General features: G+C 41.9%; 1 long non-coding RNA gene across 1 annotated transcript; it reads right to left on the bottom strand.

The window, feature by feature from the left end:
* Positions 1–909: 909 nt before the first annotated feature.
* LOC309639456 lies at positions 910–10987 on the bottom strand. The gene is made up of 2 exons (XR_014251663.1): positions 2208–10987; positions 910–1845 (listed from the first exon to the last, which is right to left on the bottom strand). It is a non-coding gene; the product is annotated as an uncharacterized lncRNA (long non-coding RNA).
* Between the last annotated feature and the right edge of the window lie 5443 nt (positions 10988–16430).

The following is a 16430-nucleotide window of genomic DNA, read 5'->3' as shown; positions in this document are numbered from 1 at the left end:
GGGGTTAAGAGGTAGCATTGACCCCCACTCCACCCCTTTATCTTGAGGGGGTGTCACCAGTCTCTACATTGGAAATCCTTCTCAAAAACCAACTATTCTATCAATCAACTCTGCCACCTCTTTTATAATCTTCAGTCTGCATGAAGGGGCCAAGAACAGTTTAACTAGTTTTGAGCTAATTTGTCTAAAAATTGTGTACATGGTCCAGCACCTCCTAGGGAGGTGGCATCCATTGTTGGTTGGTGCCTCGGTTGAAACTTCCGATTTGGTGACTTTGTCACAGTTGCTGATCTCTCTCCTGTACCAGGCAATCCCATACTCAGGGCAGAGCTGGTGTCTCAGCCTTCTGTGTCTCTGCTGGGAAAGTGTCATCCTTGACACCTCACTTCCCCTCCCCCACCCCATCCAATACATCTCTGAACCTGTTCCATGGTCTGCTTACTCTGTTTATCTCCTCAGGAGCTCTCAACTCTGCCCCTTTGCTCTACCCTAGTCCTCATCACCATCAGTAGCCTCCTAACTGGTCCCCAGCAATTCCACACTCCACATCACAGAAGGGAAAATTTTCTTTTTTTCCTTTGTTTAAAAATATTTTTTAATTGAAATATAGTCATACATATTATGTTTGTTTCAGGTGTACTATATAATGATTTCACATTTGCAGACATTTTGAAGTGATCACCATGATAAGTCTAATAACAATGTGTCCCCATACAAACTTATTATAATATTATTGACCATATTTCTTATGCTGTATATTACATCCCCATAACTTGTTTGTTATAAAACTGGAGGTTTGTCCCTATTAATCCCCTTCACCTATTTTACCCATCTCCCCACCCCCTCCCTTCTGGCAACCACCTGTTTGTTCTCCGTATCTATGAGTCTGTTTTCATTTTGTTTTGTTTGTTTGTTTATTTTATTTTTTAGATTCCACATGTTAGTGAGATCATGCAGTATCTATCTTTCTCTGACTGACATTTCACTTAGCATAATACCCTCTAGATCCATCCATGTTGTCACAAATGGCAAGATTTTATTTTTTATGACTGAGTAGTATTCCATTATTTATCTATATCTATAATCTTCTTTATCCACTCTTCTATCAATGGACATTTAGATTGCTTCCATATCTAAGCTATTGTAAATAATGCTGCAATAAATATTGGGGTGCATATATATTTTCGAATTCGTGTTTTTGTTTTCTTCTGGTAAATACTCAGAACATATGGCAGTTCTAGTGTTCATTTTTTTGAGAAAACCCCATACTGTTTTCCATAGTGGCTGCACCAATTTCCATTCTTACCAACAGCACAGGAGGATTCTCTTTTCTCCACAACCTCTCCAACACTTGTTATTTGTTGTTTTTTCTTTATGATAGCTATCCTGACAGATATGAATGGTATCTCATTGTGGTTTTTGATTTGCATTTACCTAATGATTAGTGATGTTGAGCATCTTTTAATGTGTCTGTTGGCCATCTGTATTTCTTCTTTGGGAAAATATCTATTCAGGTCCTGAGGCAATTTTTTAATCTGGTTGTCCATTTTTTGTTGTTAAATTATAAGAGTTCTTTGTATACTTTGAGTATTAACCGCTTATCAGATATCTTCTTTTATTCAGTAGGCTGCCTTTTCATTTTGTTGATAGTTTCCTTCGTTGTGCAAAAGCTTTTTAGTTTGATGTAGTCCCATCAAGCACAATTGTTTAAAGTTGTGCTATTGTTTCCCTTGCCTGAGGAGACAGATCCAAAAAATTTTGCTAAGATTGATGTCAAAGAGCATACTGACTGTTTTCTTCTAGAAGTTTTATGGTTTCAGGTACCTACATATAAGTCATTAATGCCTTTTTTTTTTTTTTTTTTTAATGAGAACCTCTGGGAACTACAGTTTTGTCTTTTTTTAAATTTGATTTATTTATTTATTTATTATTTTATGGCTGTGTTGGGTCTTCGTTTCTGTGCGAGCGCTTTCTCTAGTTGCGGCAAGTGGGGGCCACTCTTCATCGTGGTGCGCGGGCCTCTCATTATCGCGGCTTCTCTTGTTGCGGAGCACAGGCTCCAGACGCACAGGCTCAGTAATTGTGGCTCACGGGCCTAGTTGCTCCGCAGCATATGGGATCTTCCCAGACCAGGGCTCGAACCCGTGTCCCCTGCATTGGCAGGCAGATACTCAACCACTGCACCACCAGGGAATCCCCATTTATGCCTTTTGAGTTTATTTTTATTCATGGTGTGAGAAAGAAGTCCAGTTTGATTCTTTTGCATATAGCTGTCCTATTTCCTAACACCATTTATTAAAGAGGCTGTCTTTTCCCCACTGCATATTCTTGCCTCCATTGTCAAATTAATTGATCATATAACTGTGGGTTTATTTCTGGGATTTCTATTCTGCTCCATTTATCTATGTGTCTGGTTTTGTGTCACTACTATACTTTTTGATTACTACAATTTGTATATATAAGCCTAATACCTACAGCTTTGTCCTTCATTCTCAAAATTGTTTTGGCTATTCAGGGTCTTTTGTGGTTCCATACAAATTTTAGAGTTATTTGTTCTAGTTCAGTGAAAAATGCTACAGTTATTTGGATAGGGATTGCATTGATCTGTAGATTGCCTTGAATCTGTAGATTGCCTTGAATAGTATGGTCATTTTAACAATATTAATTCTTCCAATCCATGAGCACAGTGTATCTTTCCATTTGTTTGTCTCGTCTTCAATTTCTTTCGTCAATGTCTTATAGTTTTCTGAGTACACGTCTTTTACCTTTTTGGTTAGATTTATTCCTAGGTATTTTATTCTTTTTGATGCAATTGTAGATGGAATTGTCTTCTTAACTTCTCTTTTTGATAGTTCATTTTTAGTGTATAGAAATGCAAAAGATCTGTGTATTAACTTTGTATCCTGCAATGTTATTGAATTCATTTACTAGTTCTAATAGGTTTTTGGGGTCGTCTTTACGACTTTCTATATATAGTATCATGTCATCTGTAAACAGTGACAGTTTTACTTCTTTTCTAATTTGGATTCCTTTTATTTCTTTTTCTTGTCTGACTGCTGTGGTTAGGACTTCCAATACTAAATTGTCAGTTGAATAAAACTGACAAGAGTGGTTCCTGATCTTAGAAGAAATGCTTTCAGCTTTTGACCATTGAGCATGATGCTGGCCATAGGTTTGTCATCTATGGCCTTTATTATGTTGAAGTATGTTCCCTCTACATCCATTTTGTTGAGGGTTTTTATCATAAATGGATGCTGAATTTTGTCAAAGCTTTTTCTGCAACTATTGAGATGATCATGTGATTTTTAGTCTTTAATTTGTTAATATGGTGTATCACATTGATTGAATTCCAGATACTGAACCATCCTTGCATACCACTTGATTGTGGTGTATGATCCTTTTCATGTACTGTTGAATTTGTTTTGCTAATATTTTGTTGAGGATTTTTACATCTATGTTCATCACTGATATTGGTCTGTAATTTTCTATTTTTTGTGATATCTTTGTCTGGTTTGGACATTAAGGTGATGCTGGCCTCACAGAATAAGTTCAGAAGTGTTTCTTCCTCTGCAACTTTTTGGAACAGTTTGAGAAGGGTAGCTGTTAACTCTCTTCTAAATGTTTGGTAGAATGCACCTGTGAAGCCATCTGGTCCTGGACTTTTGTTTGTTGGAAGTTTTGTTTTGTTTTGTTTTTTACTGATTCAATTTCATTAGTTGTAATTGGTCTGTTCATAATTTCTATTTCTTCCTGTTTCAGTCTTGGGAGATTGTACATTTATAGGAATTTGTCCATTTCTTCTAGGTTGTTCATTTTATTGGCATATAATTGTTTGTAGTTACCTCTTATGATCCTTTGTATTTCTGTGGTGTCAGTCGTAACTTTTCCTTTTTCATTTCTAATTTTATTGATTTAGGCCCACTCTCTATTTTTCTTGATGAGTCTGGCTAAATGTTCATTCATTTAGCTTATCTTTTCAAAGAACCAGCCCTTAGTTTCATCGATCTTTTCTATGGGTTTTTTTTTTTTTTTTGGTCTCCATTTCATTAATTTCTGCTCTGATCTTTATGATTTCTTTCCTTCTACTAAGTTTGGGTTTTGTTTGTTCTTTTTCTAATTCCATTAGGTGTAAGGTTAGGTTCTTTGAGATTTTTCTTGTTTCCTGAGGTAGGCTTGTATTCCTATAAACTTCCCTCTTAGAACTTCCCTTTTGCTGCATCCCATAGATTTTGGATCATTGTGTTTTCATTTTCATTTGTCTCCAGGTATTTTCTGATTTCTTATTTGCTTTCTTCAGTGATCCATTGGTTATTTAGTAGCATATTTTTATCCTCTATGTTTTTGTGGTTTTTTCCTTTTTTTTCCCCTTGTAATTGATTCCTAGTCTCATAGTGTTGTGGTTGGACAAGATGCCTGATATGATTTCAATATTCTTTCATTTACTGAGATTTGTTTTGTGGCCTAGCATGTAACCTATCTTGGAGAATGTTCCATGTGCACTTGAAAAGAACATGTATCCTGTTGCTTTTGGATGGAATGGTCTATATATATCTATCACATCCATTTGGTCTAAGGTGTTATTTAAGGCCAGTGTTTCCTTATCAACTTTCTGTCTGGGTGATCTGTCCATTGATGTAAGTGGAGTGTTAAAGTCCTCTATATTATTGTAGTACTGTCAGTTTCTCCCTTTATGTCTATTAATATTTGCTTCATGTATTTAGGTGCTCCTATGTTGGGTGCATATATATTTACAATTGATTGATCCCTTGATCATTATGTAATATCCTTCTTTGTCTCTTGCTACAGTCTTTGTTTTAAAGTCTATTTTGTCTGGTATAAGTATTGTTACCCAGCTTTCTTTTCATTTCCATTTGCATAGAATACCTTTTCCATCCTCTCACTTGCAATCTATGTGTGTGTTTAGATCTGAAGTGAGTCTCTTGTAAGCAGCATATATATATATATATATATATATATATATATATATATATATATATATATATATATATATATGTAAGATTGTTTTGTATCCGTTCAGCTACTCTATGTCTTTTGATTGGAGCATTTAGTCCATTTACATTTAAAGTAATTATTAATAGATGTGTACTTATTGCTGTTTTGTTAATTGTTTGGGGGTTGTTTTTATAGTTCTTTTTTTCCGTCTTATTTTGTTCTTTTCCCTTGTAATTTGATGACTATCTTTATTGTTATGTTTGGATTCCTTTCTCTTTTTGTGTATCTATTTTAGGTTTTTAGTTTGTGGTTACCATAGTTTGTGGCTCATATATAACAACATATCTAGCTAGCTAGCTAGATAATTGAGATAGATATAAATATAGATTTTATATATTTATATATATATATATATATAATTATTTTCATTTAATGACTTCTTAAGTTTAAACTCATTCTAACAACCTTACGTTTACTCTCCCTCTCCAAGTTTAATTATTTTGATGTCATGTTTTACTTCTTTTTGTTTTGTGTATCCCTTAATTACTTATTGTAGATATAGATTATTCTACTACTTTTGTCTTTTAATCTTCCTACTAGCTTTATAAGTGATTGATTTACTACATTTACTGTATGTTTGTTTTTACCAATGAGATTTTTCCTTTCATAATTTTCATATTTCTTGTTGTGGTCTTTTTTTTTCTGCTTAAAGAAGTCTCTTTAACATTTCTTGTAAGACTGGTTTAGTGGTACTGAACTCTTAGCTTTTGCTCATCTATAGAACTCTTCATCTCTCCTTCAAAACTAAATAAAAGCCTTGCTAGGTATTCTTTTTTTTAAGTTTTTATTATTTTTTATTTTTTTAAACATCTTTATTGGAGTATAATTGCTCTACAATGGTGTGTTAGTTTCTGCTTTATAACAAAGTGAATCAGCTATACATAAACACATATACCCATATCTCCTCCCTCTTGTGTCTCCCTCCCACCCTCCCTATCCCACCTGTCTAGGCAGACACAAAGCACCAAGCTGATCTCCCTGTTCTATGCGGCTCCTTCCCACTAGCTATCCATTTTACATTTGGTAGTGTATATATGTCCATGCCACTCTCTCACTTCGTCCCAGCTTCCCCTTCCCCTTCCCCATGTCCTCAAGTCCATTCTCTACATCTGCGTCTTTATTCCTGCCCTGCCCTTAGGTTCTTCAAAACCATTTTTTTTCTTTTTTCTTTTTAGATTCCATATATATGTGTTAGCATACAGTATTTGTTTTTCTCTTTCTGACTTACTTCATTCTATATGACAGTCTCTAGGTCCATCCACCTCACTACAAATAACTCAGTTTTGTCTCTTTTTATGGCTGAGTAATATTCCATTGTATATATGTGCCACATCTTCTTTATCCATTCATCTGTTGATGGACATTTAGGTTGCTTCCATGTGCTGGCTATTGTAAATAGAGCTGCAGTGAACATTGTGGTACATGACTCTTTTTGAATTATGGTTTTCTCAGGGTATATGCCCAGTAGTGGGATTGCTGGGTCGTATGGTAGTTCTATTTTTAGTTTTTTAAGGAACCTCCATACTGTTCTCCATAGTGGCTGTATCCATTTACATTCCCACCAGCAGTGCAAGAGGGTTCCCTTTTCTCCACACCCTCTCCAGCATTTATTGTTTGGAGATTTTTTGATGATGGCCATTCTGACTGGTGTGAGGTGATACCTCATTGTAGTTTTGATTTGCATTTCTCTAATGATTAGTGATGTTGAGCATCCTTTCATGTGTTTGTTGGCAATCTGTATATCTTCTTTGGAGAAAAGTCTGTTTAGGTCTTCTACCCATTTTTGGACTGGGTTGTTTGTTTTTTTGATATTGAGCTGCATGAGCTGCCTGTATATTTTGGAGATTAATCCTTTGTCAGTTGCTTCATTTGCAAATATTTTCTCCCATTCTGAGGGTTGTCTTTTTGTCTTGTTTATGGTTTCCTTTGCTGTGCAAAAGCTTTTAAGTTTCATTAGGTCCCATTTGTTTATTTTTGTTTTTATTTCCATTTCTAGGTAGAGTATTATTGGTTGTAGGTTTTTTTTCCTTTCATAGCTTTGAATATATCATGCCACTTCTTTGGATCTGCAAAGTTTCTGTTGAAAAGTCAGCTGATAGTCTTATGGGGGTTCCCTTGTACATAGCTAGTTGCTTTTCTCTTGCTGCTTTTAAGAGTCTCTCTTTATCTTTAATTTTTGCCATTTTAATTATAATATATCTTGATGTGGACCTCTTTAGATTCATCTTGTTTGGGACTCTCTGTGCTTTCTGGAACTGAATGTCTGTTTTCTTTCACAGCTTATGGAAGTGTTCAGTTATTATTTCTTGAAGTAAGTTATCTATCACTTGCTCTCTTCTCCTTCTGGGACCCCCTAGGATGTAAATATTATCATGCTTGATGTTGTCTCAGAGGTCTCTTAAACTACCCTCGTTTTTTAAAAATACCTTTTCTTTTTTCTGTTCAGCTTGGGTGATTTCCACTGCTCGGTCTTCCAGTTCACTGATCCATTTCTCTGTATCATCTAATGTACTGTTGATTCCTTCTAGTGTATTTTTATTTCAGTTATTGTATTCTTCAGTTCTGTTTGGTTCTTCTTTATATTTTCTAAAAGTCTGTTAAAATTTTCACTGTGTTTATCCATTCTTCTCCCAAGTTCATTGAGCATTTTTTGTTTTTACTTGAAACGCTTTACCAGATATATTGCTTATCTCCACTTTTCTAAGTTCTTCTGTGGTTTTATCTTGTTAATTTATTGGGAACATATTCCTTTGTCTCCTCATTGTGCCTAATTCTCTGTGATTATTTCTATTTATTAAATGGGTCAGTTATGTTTCCCAATCTTGGAGAAGTAGCTTTATGTAGGAGATGTCCTGTGAGGCCCAGCAGCATGCTCCCCTCTGGTCACCAGAGCTATATGCTCTAGGGACACCCCCTATGTGGGTTGGTGGGAGCTTCTTTGTGGTGGGGTCAACTACTGTGAGCATGCTGGTAGGCTGGGCTGGACTCTGGCCCAGTTGGCTGCCAGGCCCTGCCTTGCATGGTGGCTACCAGCCCACTGATGGGGAGGGCCAGGTCCTGGGGCAGCTGGCTGTATGGCCCGGGAGCATCTTGGGGTTGTTGCCAGCCCCCTAGTGGATGGGGCCTTGTCCTGCTGGTGGGTGGGTAAGCTCCCAGCACTTATAGGCTAGGTAGAGCACTCCAAAATGGCGCTTGCAAGCGCCAGTGTTTTAGCAGTAGGACAAACTCACAAAAATGGCTGCTGCTATCATTCCCATCCCCAGGGGGAGTCCAATTGCCTCCTGCCTCTCCAAGAGGCTCTCTAAGATCAACAAGTAGGTCTGCCCCAGGTTCCTTTCAAATTACTGCCTCTGTGCTGGGACTCAGATTGTGTGAGATTTTGTGTGCACCCTTTAAGAGTGGAGTCTCTGTTTCCTACAGTCCTCTGGCTCTCCCCTATGCAAGCCTTGGTGGCCCTCAAAGCCAGTCATTTTAGGGGTTTGTTTTCCCAGTGCAGGATTGGGCTGGGAGCCCATTGTGGGACTTGGACCCCTCCCTCCTTGAGGAGAACCTCAGCAATTGTGATTATCTTCCCCCTATTTGTGGGTCACCTACCCAGGGATGTAGGTATTGACTATACCTCATCTCTGCCCCTCCTACTCATGTCATTGTTCCTTTTTATATCTTTAGTTATGGAAAATCTTTTCTGCCAGTCTTTAGGTCATACTCATAGATAGTTGCTCTGTAATTAGTTGTAATTTTGGTGTGCCCATGGGAGGAGGTGAGTTCAGGGTCTTCCTACTTGCCACCTTGGCCTCACCTCTCAGGAATTTTTTCAATGTAAATCTGACTATGTCCTCTTCCTCAAAATCCTTCAAGGGCTACTTGATTCTCTTAGAATCAAAATCAGAATCATTAACATGACCCACCTCTTCCCCACAGAGTCTTGCCTCCATCCAGCCCTCCAGACTTATCTCCTGCCATGTACCCCTTCCCTACCCTTGCAAAATCCTTCCTCCAAGGTCCCAAGCTCTCTCCCCATCCAGGGCCGTCTACCTGGATTTACTTCCCGCACAACTCCACCCTTACCTTTCACCTGGTTAACCCTTCCTCACTCTCCAGCTCTCATCTCAATTGTCCCTTCTCCAGTAAAGTGCTCTTTGTGCTCAACCCCAGGTCAGGGGGATTTGTCCAGCATCTTGCAGCACCACATGCTCGTTTGAAGCACTGTCTATAATTAAACTTTGAACTGTGGAGTTTTTTTTATTACCTCTATTGCTCTGGCCAGACTCTATGTCCTGTAAATGCAGAGATGGCATGTGTGTTTGCTCACCTTTGTATTCCCAAATCCTCAAGTCGCCTGGCCCAAAGTAGGGGCTTAAGAAATGCTTGTTGAATGAATGAATGAAGTGACAAATAGTATGCATCTGTTTATTAAATAAATGAACTACATTCAACTTCTTTCCCCAGTTCATTGGTTCATTCATTCATTTATTCAAAAATATATATTGAAGTCCTATTTCCCTGATGCTCAGCTCTTTTTCTTCCTATAATAGACAGTGTCCAGGTCTCAGGAATAACCTTCAAACAGTATCCTTAGGTTCCATAGTTGCTTGCTTGAGTGTTTGGCATTTTACAATGGTAATAAGGAAAGTTTAAATATCTTCCAGCTGCCATGGAAGTTCTTGTTAGAGGGAAGGTAAAAGGCGAGCTGAGATCTAGGCTCTGCAGGAAACCAAGCACACAGAGAATGTTTAAACAGCTCCAAAGAGAAATAGCAGAAATGTGTTCTCCATTGAGAGGGAGTTGGGGAGTAAGAACAGGAGGCCAAAGAAGGGGGAGGAGAGGAGGAGTCAGATAGATGGACTGAGGCTGGGGCCACATGAAGTATCCCCATTGGGAGGTTGGCCAGTGGGTTAGCCAGAGGACACCCAACATTACATTTGAGATTGCTTGTTTGGAATGTTTTCCATCCCTTTCCCATCTCTTCCCACAGCACTCTGGAATGCATTATATGATCACTGATGTCAAGGAAAGGTCTGCATCTAATCTAGGTGGTTAAGGGATATAAAACAGAAACATGCTCTAAAGCTCAAAAGTCTGAAGGCCGAGGGATCATGAAAATGTTAGCCCCTGGGAGCTTGCAGAAATCATAGGAAAGGCTTTGGACTTACCAAAAGGCAGATTTGTGGAATCCAAGCAATTTTATCTACATCTCATAGGGCAGGCCAGACCCAGCCAGGCAGTTTGTGCATGAATATTTTATTTATTTATTTAATATAATCCTATTTTAAACACACTCATGGATATTGGCATTGAAAGAACTTTTTTTTTTTTTTTTTAAATAAGAGAGTAATTAGTGTTCAGATTCCTTTGCTGTGACTCCGGACCTTGACAGAGCTAGTTTGCTTAGAGAGAGACAAGTCTATGTAGCTAATGGGTCTGTTTCCAGGTGTGAGCACATCTCAGATCCCACCTGCCCTAGCCCTCCAGCCCTCAGGGACCCTCCTTCCTTAGTGGAAGCCTGCGGTCCTCTATGTCCTCCTACTCCCTGTATACTGTCAATTCAGCACTCCACCCAACTTAGTCTAGATCTGGTTTCTGAGTCCTTCCTGTGAGCCCCTATGCTTACATTGCCACCCTTGCCAGACACAGACAGGCCAGCGCTGCCCGAAGATGGGCCCCAAGTGGCCATGCCTTCTTCACAAGAGCTGGGAGCCTCCCCACATTGAGCTGTGCTGCATCAGCCTAGTCCAGCCTCATCCCCAAACACAGACACACACACGGCCACAGCCAGAGAGTCTTTGCTAAATGAACCATTTGACTGGTTTTGCTGGATGGAAATTGAGGGCTTTTCAAACACAGTGACAGGTACAAATTACCCTGATTATGTTCTTAGGCATAAGTCACAGTTACCACTTCAGGATCACTCAAGGACAGCCACATACATACAAGCTAGAATTATGCTGCAGGAGTTTGTATAAACCCCATCTCCCCAACGCTTTGGAATGGCACAGAGTGTTTCTCTCCAGGGCAAACAGAGGGAGCAAATCAACCAGAGGAAGGGAGGGATTTTTTTTTAAGCAATGTTCCAGCTCCACGCCCAGATCGAGTTTCTCTACATCCCAGCAAACAACATCTCAGTCTCCCTTTTCTTCTCCAATGGGAAAGGCTCTACAGAACACAGTGCCATGTGATGCGGCTCTTGAGAGAGGAAAGCAAGGGAGGGATGGGGCTGAAGAGCACATGGATGTCACGTCCACGTGGCCACTTTGTCTTCACACACGGGGGGCCACTTAGGGATGAGTCGGTGCCACCAGCCCCTCGGAGGTACTCCACTGGCTGCCTTCACGTGCTCTCCTGGAAACTGCCATCGAGCCTGGCCGAAAGCACGTGCAGGCGCAGGGCAGGGAGCACGCAGCTGCAGGGCCGAGGTTTCCGCAGCTCCCTTGTGGTCCGCCATCATCTGGCCTGGCTTCATTTGGGGAGCAAGGTGGCAGGGGTTTTTGAATCCAAACTGTAGCACTGAACAGTTGTACCCTCGTGAGTTAAAGTGTTAGTTTAAAAAATACATATACATTTACATATATTTCACAGTTCAAACAATATGGCTTTGAAGAAGAGTTATGGCTTTCTGAAGGGAGGTCAGTTGGGTCCAGAAAGGGAATTTGCAGGCCACCAAGACCCTGTTGCACCCCTAAAACATGTGTGCAGAGTGTGGAAGCCTCAGGGAGGACCAGCTGTCCCCCAAACCTTGGGAAGAGGGACTGGCTCCGAAGCCTGCCACAGTGGGGGCCGAGGGTCCTGCTGGAGAAGGTGCAGGAGGGCTGGCAGGAGCTGTCACCTGGGATCCCAGCAGCCTCCCTGCAAGCGGCCACAGCACCAGGGGGCTGCATCACTGTGTCTGCTGCCAATGCCCTCCACACTCCTGCTTTGCCACGGCCTTGGGTGACCCTCCGCCAAGGGCAGCTGCCACCCTCCCCCCACAAGGTACAGCCCCCATGCTTGGGGCCCAGAGGGGAACGGAGCCCATAAAGGCCCCTCCTCACCGACGCTGGGCAAGGCATGAGGCCAGGGGTAAAGCCCAGGCCTGAACCACACTGCAGTCAGACTGACAACCCAGAGGGAAGAAAACACAAGGGCTTCAGGGGTGAGAGCAAGACATGGCTGCCTCCCCCTGCCCCTTGGGGAGCTTGGGCACCCAACCGGAGCTCACCACCATTCCATGTGACCCGGGGCACGCCTCTGTCACCTTCCTGGGCCTCAGTCCAGTCGGGATGCCACCACCTGCCTTACCCTCCTCCTAGGAACACAGCGAGGGCTGGTGAGAAATTGGATGATGAAGATGTGTAGAAAATAGAAGTGTTCACTTTCATAAGAATATGAAAAAAATAGTCATATTCTTAAATTCACAAATAAATCCAGGCCGAGTCACTGCAGAGCCTGCCCTGGCCCCAGCTGAGATCCCCATCCCCCTCCCATGTGCAATAGAGACACCACAGGTGGAAGCAGAGGTGCAGGAAGAAGACACACCGGCCACCAAAACCAGCCCCGCTGCACGTCCCCTTTAAGACGGGAAGGTAGAAGGGGTGCCCTTCTCCCTCCTCCTGGGGGGAGGCAGCAAATGTCAGAGGGAAACTAAGTCTAAAAGAGTGAGTTTACCCATCTCATGAATCCTATATTATCAGATAACGAACTAGTTCACCTACCTGAACTTCAAGATAACTAAGGGCTAATCCTTTAAGCACCAAGATGTCTATGAATGTGTTTTAAGTGTCTGGGGATGGAAATAATTCCAAGCGGATAAAACGCTTCTCTGCCTGCTTAAACAGTCTACCGAACGTTGTTTGAGCATTTTCGTACCTCTACGTGGTTGTGGATACCACAGGATGGGCTGCTCTGAGGGGTCATTTGTTGCCCTCGGGGTTATTACTACATATTGGCCCCTCCACTAAACTACTTGCCTCTCCACTAAATAGCCTCAGATCACTTGGTATTTTCTGAGATGTATAGATTTGGTCTTTTTAATGCCATTATTATTAGTCTATTAGCTGCCACTTCTTGCTAAATCTAGCACCTGTTATCATTCTCTTAATTTGCTTTATTATTAGAAACCAGAATCAAGTTCACTAGATTTGAATTTAAAATTAAAGTGAATGTCATGAGGGACTTGCTGTTAGCAAAATATTTGGTCTTTGATACAGAGCTTTATAGCAGCTACTTTGGGGGCTTAAAATTAATTTTCCTTTACCTGAGTCCACAGCTGCCTGGGGCTGAGTGAACTTTCTGGGAAAGCCCTGGGAAGTGAGGTGTGCTTTGACCTTGTTTCAATAACACAGTAACTATTTCCTCCCTTAACAAATTTTTGCGGCTGAATGAGGAATTGTGAGCTGCCATGGGGATAAAGTGCTCGCTGGGACCACACTGCTGGGGGCATATTCAGAGGGAAGGCGCAGGGGACTTGCCTCCAGTTGGAGACAGAAGAGATTGAGGCAGGATTCAGGCACTAGCTCGCTGGTTGCAACTGGAGCCTTTTCCAGCGGAAGGTGGGAAAGGAAGGAGGAACATAGTGCAGGTGTGAACCCTGGGTCACATCAGCCCATTTCTCTGAGTTGTTTCCTCATCACCACCTTCCTTTTTTGTTTTCCATGGGCATGGTAGGCAGAGCGCCTGGTCCAGCTTTGTGTTAAAGAGAGCATTGTTGTGCTCTGATCTTACCCCAGCATCAGTTACAGGGTGACCCTCAGCTGGTCACAGGCTGGTTCCAAGCCCCAGAGACCCAACCCCTTAGCTCTGATCCCAAAAGGCATCCTGATCCTGGGCACAGATGAATTCTTAATTCAGGTATACTCTGAGCCTACTAACCCTGGGAGAAGAAATCTATGTAACTTTGCTTTAAAAAGATTTCATAATGTTTATTTAAATGTTGAAAATGTTCAGAAAAAGAGCTGTTTGGTACCTTTCAGAAATCTCAAGCGTGAATCGATGCTCCCAACCCCTAACCAGGAAACAAATGCAGCAGAGCAGGGCTGAGCTCATTACAATATCATCTAGAGCAGGGCTCCTCAACGCGTAGTCCCAGGACCAGCCTCAGCACCGCTTAGGAACCAGCGCGGAAGCTCCACGCCAGGCTCACCAAATCAGACTCCAGGGAGGGGCCCGAGAACAAATGAGCTCTCCAAGTGATTCTGACACAGGAGCTGCTGACCTAGAACAACAGTTCTCAACCTCTGCTGCATAGTAGAATTATTTGGAGAGTCAGAAAAGCCTTCATACTCAGATCACACCTCAGACCAACTGGGACAGAACTTCTGGGGGCAAAGTTCAGGCACGAGTGTCTCTTAAAGCTCTTCAGATGACCCCGATGTGCCACCAAGGCAGAGACCTTCCGCCTCAGGACAATGAGCCTCAACCACTGCGCAACAGAGTCACTCAAGGAGATTTTTAAAAATAAGAATATGCGGTCCCATCCCCAGGCCAAGTGACTCAGATTCTCTGGGAAGATGAGGGTCTGGCATGGGGGTGGTTTTATAAAGATCCCCAGGTGAATCCAATGTGCATATAAGGTTGAGAACCATAATTCTAGAGGAAATAAAACTTTTACCTCTAAGCTGAGCAAGTCATTTAGTTGAAAAAAATGAGTTACTTGGTTGCCAAGGGAACCATCCCCCTACTGGAAAGAGAGACAGTCACTGATTTCTGGCTTTTGTGCCAAGAGCTAAGTCACGGTAATATATGTATGTATGTATGTATGTATGTATGTATGTATGTATGTATGTATGTTTGTCTCTCTGTCTCTCTAGTGAAAAAAAGAAGGTTCACTGAAGAGACCATGCAGGGGAAATATCTAAACACTTATAGAAGCTGTGCTGTTGCCTCTTAGGACACTGGCTGGCCAGCACAGCTGAGCCAAGCTAGCAAAGCAAGACCAGGACTGTTCTGACCCTCAGCAAAGGATGCTGAGGTTGCCAGAAGCTAGGGACCAACCAAGGGCCCAGGACAACTGCTCCAGGCAAAAATCAGAATCCTATTATAGGGACACTAAAAACAGTTCATGTCATTTGAGAACAGCTTATATCTAAATGATTCTATATGAAATAAGCCAGTCGCAAAAAGTCAGATACTGTACAATTCCATTTATACGAGGTCCCTAGAGTTGTCAAATTCAAAGAAACAGAAAGCAGAGTGGTGGTTGCCAGAAGCTGGGAGGAGGGGAAATGGGGAATTGTCCTTTAATGGGTATAGAGTTTGAGTTTTGCAACTAAAAAAGAACTCGAGATTGGCTGCACAACTTAACACTACTGAACTGCACACTTAAAAATGGCTAGGATGGTAAATCTCATGTATATTTTACCACAGTTGAAAAATAGAAAAAAAAAAATCTCTGATAGTGTCAAGGCCAAAACAGATTTCATAAATGTTATAGATTCCTGAGCAGTTAATTTTTGTTGGTAATTTAATAGTGGACTATATTTTATATTCATATTTCCAGAACTCGCTGAAGTTGTGTGCCAGATTCTTGGTGTTGCTCTTTTATCACTTAAGGCTCCAGTCTGAATATCAAGCCAGACATCACCACTCACCTGGCAGTAGCCACTGACCCACAAGCGGTGCAGAGCCCAGTTCCCCAGCGGACATGGGCTCCAAGACCACCCACCGGGAGATGTCACAGTGCTGATTGCCCAGCATCACCACCCCTCCCCCAGCTTCTGAGTCCAGAGGCAGGGGTTTTAACAAACACTCAGGGGATTCTGATACAGGTGATCTACAGTCTACCCTTTGAAGAACACACTGCTTTATCAGGACGCCTTGTAGGATGTAATCCACCTCAGACTGGCCTGGCTTGACCAGCCCTCCAAAGAACAAAGAGAACAGGGCACACCCTGGGCATCGGCACACCCGAGCCTGGCCTCACCTGGCTGTAAGCCACAGCCAGCCTCCTCCTAGAAGGGTGCCCTGGTTGCAGGGAGAGAGGCCAGGGTGTGTGTTGAGCTCAGAGCAGCACCATCCCCTCCCCACAGGGAGACCCCCAAGCTCCTGGCCTTCCACTGGGCAACTGGAGTGGACATTTTGCAAAGCTCAACTCATCTGTTTCCCAGCCAATAACTAAAGCACTTTCCACTTGTTCTTGAGCCATTATTGATAAGTCCCTTGTATACTGCTATCCAGACTGTACCTCAGCACAGCGATTTCAGATCCTGACAAATCTCTATGGTTCTGAAGGAGGGAAGGGAAAAAAGAAAATCTTTCCCTCTTTTGTTTCAACTAGAGAAAGAGGGTTGAAGAACAGGCAAGAAGCAGATGAGCAAGATTATAATGGGCGGAGGCAAAAAGAAGGTAGCGGAGACTGGGTGATGGAACCAGCAAGCAACTGCAACAGGGACATTTCAGCCTCCTGCGCCCCAAACTCCCCAAGGGCAGGTGGGGAAGTCTTTGTA

The sequence above is a fragment of the Balaenoptera physalus genome, assembly GCF_965194825.1.
Source record: "Balaenoptera physalus genome assembly, chromosome: 12".
Classification (NCBI taxonomy): domain Eukaryota; kingdom Metazoa; phylum Chordata; class Mammalia; order Artiodactyla; family Balaenopteridae; genus Balaenoptera; species Balaenoptera physalus.
The sequence above is the reverse complement of the archived record's forward strand: the minus strand, read 5'-3'. Positions and strand labels throughout refer to the sequence as shown.